The 6,237-nt window shown below is 44.9% G+C and overlaps 1 pseudogene across 1 annotated transcript; it reads right to left on the bottom strand.

The window, feature by feature from the left end:
- Nucleotides 1-1,086: 1,086 nt before the first annotated feature.
- On the bottom strand, nt 1,087-5,857 carry LOC147441324 (protein TORNADO 1-like; annotated as a pseudogene). The gene is made up of 5 exons (XR_015184346.1): nt 4,367-5,857; nt 3,235-4,225; nt 2,824-3,141; nt 1,834-2,731; nt 1,087-1,755 (listed from the first exon to the last, which is right to left on the bottom strand). The product of XR_015184346.1 is annotated as a protein TORNADO 1-like (transcript).
- Nucleotides 5,858-6,237: the final 380 nt, after the last annotated feature.

Consider the following 6,237-nt stretch of genomic DNA (forward strand, 5'->3'; position numbering starts at 1 on the left):
ATGTTTGCATTTTGTGTCATATTCATAGTTTTGATATCTTCTCTTTGGTGTCAATAGAATGGATTTGATAATAGTTCATCTTTGTCTTTTTAGTGATCTTGGTATAAGAAAAGGAGCTAAATTGGAATTGAATGATAGCAATACCCGGTGGACTCGCTCGAAAATGAGATCGCTTCGAAAAAGCTTGCTCGCTTTGTGAAATTCCTTCCAATGGGAAGGAGGATGACGATCCTCTCTTGATCCCTTAACAAAGACTTTGCATAGTTCTATTTGTCTAGAATCAAAGCACTCTCACAATCCAAGGAGCTCCGTACTGGAGATCGATCTATATTGTTGGAAAGACGGCATTTATTATGCATTTCCTTACCGTAGCTCCGATGGATTCTCTTTCGCCTGGGACGGATCTCTATGTGATTTTAGGGCTCAATTATATCTCTATTTCTAGTCTCAATGGCCTTTGATGTTCCTTTGACGACCAAGCATTCGCATAAGCTACATTTCTCTTGAGTCCCAAAAATACAATATGGTCCATGAGTCCCTCCTTTCCAACTTACCTGCAAAATGCGAACTGCTGATCTTGGCCGGTCGTTTGCAAACCGTCACCATAAGTAGCCGGCTTTTCCATGCTCTAGTTCCATTGCTTCTCATTTTTTCCTCTGCTTTCCGCTTTAGCGACCGCACCTGTCCGCCAGCATCTACAAGGCCAATATGCGGCGTCTTGGCACCACAGCAGGAATTAACTAGGAGAAATGAAGGGAGAAACCCCAATTATCCACTGGGACAAAAGAAAAACGAAGCAGCCCCATAGCCGAGCCACTAGGTGATTCATCCAAGGTGCTACATCAAGAGCTTCAAGTCTTTGCTCTTCCTTGAGAGACCAAGCAATTGTCAGATGGTCAATGGAGTTAGGGACAGAAAGAGATCCAATAGAGCCTTGCAAAGTGCTACATCATATTAAAGCCCTTGGGAACTACAAGCGTGAAATCTAAGTCGGCCTGTCCTAGCCAGGGGTTTAAACAGGGAAGATATGACCACTGCCAATCACAACTGACATCATTATGCAGGCTTGTTGCATGCTCTCTTCCCTTCAGAATAAAGTGGGTCCTCTTCCCTTCAAAATAAAACATTACATAAGCTATGGCATGGAGTTCATGGAATGAAGTCCAGTTCTTTGCACTGTGGTCAAATCATTCCATCAAGCCAAGCATGTCCATGAGTCAAATTTGAATGTTGGGTCTAACACTTCCTCTCAAAGTTGCCAAACTCTAACCGGGGTAGGGGAATATTCAAGGCCTATACATCCATTTGCATAATGATTGTCCCTTTGACTCACACTATCCTTACAGCCAATGCCCATGATAAGAGGCACACACTACTCTTTCTACAAGAATTAGATCTCAGGTCTTTATTATTAAACTCTCCTCCCTTCAGATGGTTTTGGGTTCATGTATCTCCAAGGAAAAAAGGATATATTACATATACTACATCCACAAGCTTAAGATACACCATGGTGCCTCTTCTGAACTGAAAGGTCTATCAGCCATCATCAAACATAAAATCCCACTATCTGAGTTCGTCTCATGGCGGGCAAGGTTCACCTTCTGAGCAGTGCTTGTCACATACCCATGCAACTGCTGCTGAATCAGTATATCGGATACGACTGAGTCTGAAATGTTCATAGATCTGCTTACTCGTTGTGCAATCGCAGCAGAGAGGACTTTAAAAAGCCAGTGCTGGCCGTTGCTTAAATCGATCCTGCAGCACGGTAACATTTTCACACTTGAAATGAGTTCACAACACAGTGCTGTGAATCCAAAAGGTTGAAATAAGTACCTAGACAAAGAACTCCCCATATCTGTGAATGGTTGTGAAGGGCCAAATTCTGGAGCTTCTACAATACTGGCGAGTATTTCAGTGAAGTCGGGAATGAGATCATTACAACCAACAGCCACATGGGCAGCAATCTTGGTTGCTGCATAGGCAACCTTTAAGAATCCAAGGATGTAAGGTAGACCACTCTTGACAAGCCCTTCATCGAGTGTTGTTATGCTTAGGCCGCTCTGCCCGTTCACCAAGTGGGCTCGGTCAGTACGGCATTCGCACGGAAGCTCCAGACAAAACTTGTGAAGACCAGGAACCATTCTGCATACCACTCTGCGCACAAGCCCCACCTCTTCTGTCAAAACAAACATCCTTGGGAGCTTGCCTGCTTCTCCCTCCTTTGCAAAAGTGACCAGCTCACACAGTCTTGGCAGTACAGCACCGCGCAGTTCTTCAACTTGCTGAGACAGGAGCTTCATGCCCGCCTTTACCTCCTTTACATCCTTTCTTATTTCACAAGTCACTGCATAAGTGTCCTGCAACAAGTCGAACAAGGCCTCTGTCTGCTTCTGGGATTTAGTGGTACCAAACTCGGGCCTCCTTTGCTCTCTGCTTGTCATTTCAACAGATATATCCAGGACATCTTTTGCAGTTTCTTTCAAACTACTCATGTATGCTCCAATGATGTTGACGACTTCGGCTTCTCCCAACAGCCTCATGACATCATAGTCTACCAAGGGCCCGGTCTACCAAGTGTAGATTATTCCATTTGGAGTACCATCACTAGAAGCTTTGCCCCTTTCTTCTGTATATGTTCCTTCAGATTGTCTCTCAAAACCTGTAAGGGAACGGCTTGTCTTTGACTTGCCTCCACAAGTCCTCTGATACAGGGTGGTGAGAATGCTGTGAAGTGTTACCTGCAAAACTTGAAATTCTTATTGAGAGAGACTTGTTAATCGAGCATCTCTCTCTCTCTCTCTCTCTCTCTCTCTCTCTCTCTCACACACACACACACACACACACACGTAAAGATGAGATACTCATGAATTGCACCCAGAGCCGGGGAAAAATGCCTGGGGTAAGCAATGTACACTTGGAATCTCTCACATTCAGTCTCCTCCCACATAGGATGCGGTATGATCATTAAGCCCGAGATATTTGCCTGGCAAAAGGCTCTCCCTAGCCTTCCCACAAAGACTCGCCGGAAGGAAAATGTCAGAGTCTTTTTGAGTAATATCTCTGGGGCAAGCCAATTGCAAACCAATTATCACTAGATCGCTTCCAGCAACCTCTTTAGATTCCTCGGAGTTGGGTGCATCCCTAAAATGTCAAGGTATAAAAATGCATTACCATCCTCATGGACTAGATGTAGGGGGACACACATGGGCAACTTTAAGAAATGACTTCATGTACCTGGTCCTTGAAAATCTACACTTGCTACCTCTTCTTGACTCGATCAACTCGTCCTCTAAAAGCCTCTCCAAGAAATGGGGCGTGAAAAAGCCGTTGGAAGAGTGTTGAGTAAATGAGCGAACAGACTTCACGTCGAAATGTAAGATGTCTCCCATGATCTTTTGACAAAACCATTTTGTATCCATGACCACAAGCTCAAGGGTTGGTAAAAAAATCACATCCCCCGAACTGTCAAGAGAGCGTGCAACTACCTCACACATCTCGTCATGAACGCCCAACTTCTCTGGAGTCAGGCAAAAGAACCTCTCTTTGGTAATCAAAGGAGGAATCTTCCCTTTTCGAGTCCAACCTGCAAAGAGGTTCCTTGCCTCGTCACAAATACTAAAATCCTTGATTGCCACATCAAGGATAGCTTTTGTGCACTCTAACAAATGAGATCCAAGCCTTGAGACCTTCCTGGGACCTAGTGCATCCACTTGAAAGAACCCTTCCATGTCCAAATGAATATACTCTTCAAACTCCACTCTTAGTGACTCAAAAGTAGTCTGTAACTCTAATTTCATGTTTGGGAGACCAAGATCTGCCCTCGTCACCACCACCACCACCTTGGGTTTGAGGACATTGGATTTGGGGGTCTTAGAAGCTAAGAACCTAAGCCAATAGGTAAAATCATCCTTAAAATTGTCTCGGTGCTTCATAATTAATTTACCACCCTGTGCATCTCGTAAAAGTTGGCCATGGTCATTCATCTCGAAGGGATTCCAGACAAACAAGAACAAAGAGGGAATGGCAAGGTCATCATGAAAAGAGCGATACTCCAACTGACCAGCCATGTCCCACACTGATATCCTCTGCCGATGTAGCCGGCTTTCGATGATGGTTACCTCAATACCACGCGTTCGCTCAGATAATTTGATACTTTTGAGGCGTGACCACATGGTAAGTGAGCCTTTGCTCCAATTGGAAAGTGACCGAGATAGGGAAGTCTTTCCTACAAGACACAAGACGTGAAATGACAAAAGGTGATCACATAAACAAAGTGAGGTACATACTACAACAGGTTGTTAAGAAGAAATCAAAGCATGTCAAGCAACTTGTTCCTTAGTGTAGATACTTTGGATATGATGAATACCTGAGAGGGCAAGGCCACACATGTAAAGTCGAACAGCGGAACAGGGCACTAGCTTGAAACCCTCTGCCTTGAACAACTTGATTTGATTGGCATGTTCTGCGTTCTTCTTGAGTTGTGCAGCAATTACAGAGTCACCGTCGAGAGGCAGTGTGCCATCAAAGCTTACTTGGTGAAGGGTGCCATGTTGTCTGAGGCTATCAAGCACTGCCTTTCGGGAATCATCAATTAGGTGCAGGTCATCCCTATATAACTGTCCATCTAATTCATTCATAACCTTGGTGGAGATAAAAGACAAGGAGGTTAACTGAGGATTATTCTGGATCAAAGCAGAGCAGAAAAGTTTGGCGATGATTTGTAAGGACGAACGATGTGACAGTCCGAAGAGAGTAAAGGAGGTGAGGGAAGGGTGAGATGCAAGAGCTGTTGCTGGAGCGTCCCAGCTTAGGCGTTGTGGGTGATCGGTCATGTTCCCAATGAAGAGCGAGTGGAGCTTGGAAGTCCTCTTGCGTATCCATCTTCAGGTTATAAAATGGCAAATGACGGCCCGAATGAAGCCGGTGGGGGATTAATGCTACAAAGAGACGAGTGAAGTTGGGCGAGCAGAGTAAAACTTTGCTGAGATCTATATTTAGAGCACTTCAGTACCGAAGAATATAGAAAGTGCCGGAGATGCAGAGAGCGTCAACAGGCGGAATGGTGGCAAGGAGGCGGCGGTTCATGATCTGCTCATATTGATCGTCGGAAAGGAAGAAAAACAGAGCATCGACACCCCATTGGAGAGTGGGATCCTCAACCACATGGATGAGGTTAGGGATGACTGCGTCCCCCGGCCCAGCTGCTCCCCATGAATATCCCTTTGCCCGGATGTAATCCACAGTATCAGGATTCCAACCTAAAGCTGAGAAAGTAGTGCGTTGATCATAATCGAAGTGATACGGCACCCCCATCTCAAACCAGGCAAGAATGATGAGCTTAAATCTTACAGTATATATTTGTTGCTCTGCTCGTCGATCAATGCTTGCAGCAGAACTCGTACGTCTACTAGAGAGAAGGGAAAAGAAGTCCAGCACAGTCATTGACGCCGCCGCTGCTGCAGGTAATGGCTTCCATATTAATCGTTCCACCATATCATCTATGTCAAAATTATTCACTGTCTGATGACGTCCTAGTATAGCTATAGCGACCTCTCTTGGATCCATGGAACCTGTACTTCTGAATCGGCCACAGCTGGAGAGAGAGAGAGAGAGAGAGAGAGAGAGAGAGAGAATAAGAAGAAGAGAGTTTTAAAAAACTATCCCAAGAGACCTTAAAAAGATCTAACGATTCTAACCCACGAGGAGGGTTGAACTCAAGACCTGTTATCAAGAGGGAAATGGCATTATGAATCTACCATGCACAGTACTTGTGAGAGAGAGAGAGAGGGAGAGAGTACAAGTAAAGAAGAAGGAGATTTTAAGAGAGAGAGAGAAGCTGGTGCAGGCGCTGCGGGAGGATCTCTGGAATATTTCGAGCTTGGCCAGCCAAAATGTTTCGGCGCTGATCTGGTGAAGTCAACCAGTGCTATTAACGCCAGATATTGCTGAAAGTTTTTACTTGGTGAGCCTCATTGAGCGGATTCTTTTAATTTCACACAACGATGATTGATCACCAACATAGTACTTATCTCCATGCCACGCCCACAATCGAGAGGCTTCCTGCCAGTGCATTTGCATTGACACATCCCCTCTATAGCTTCAAAACCTCTACCAATGTGGACCCCTCCATGGATGCGGGCTTTGTGCAACAGCTTCACGAAAAATTCTCTGTCAGCAATGTTGAGGATCTGCAGGTTTTGGACACCACTTCTACATGACTCGGTGATTATATATACT

This window comes from Adiantum capillus-veneris, chromosome 15, assembly GCF_014529385.1.
Source record: "Adiantum capillus-veneris isolate H3 chromosome 15, ASM1452938v2, whole genome shotgun sequence".
NCBI lineage: Eukaryota > Viridiplantae > Streptophyta > Polypodiopsida > Polypodiales > Pteridaceae > Adiantum > Adiantum capillus-veneris.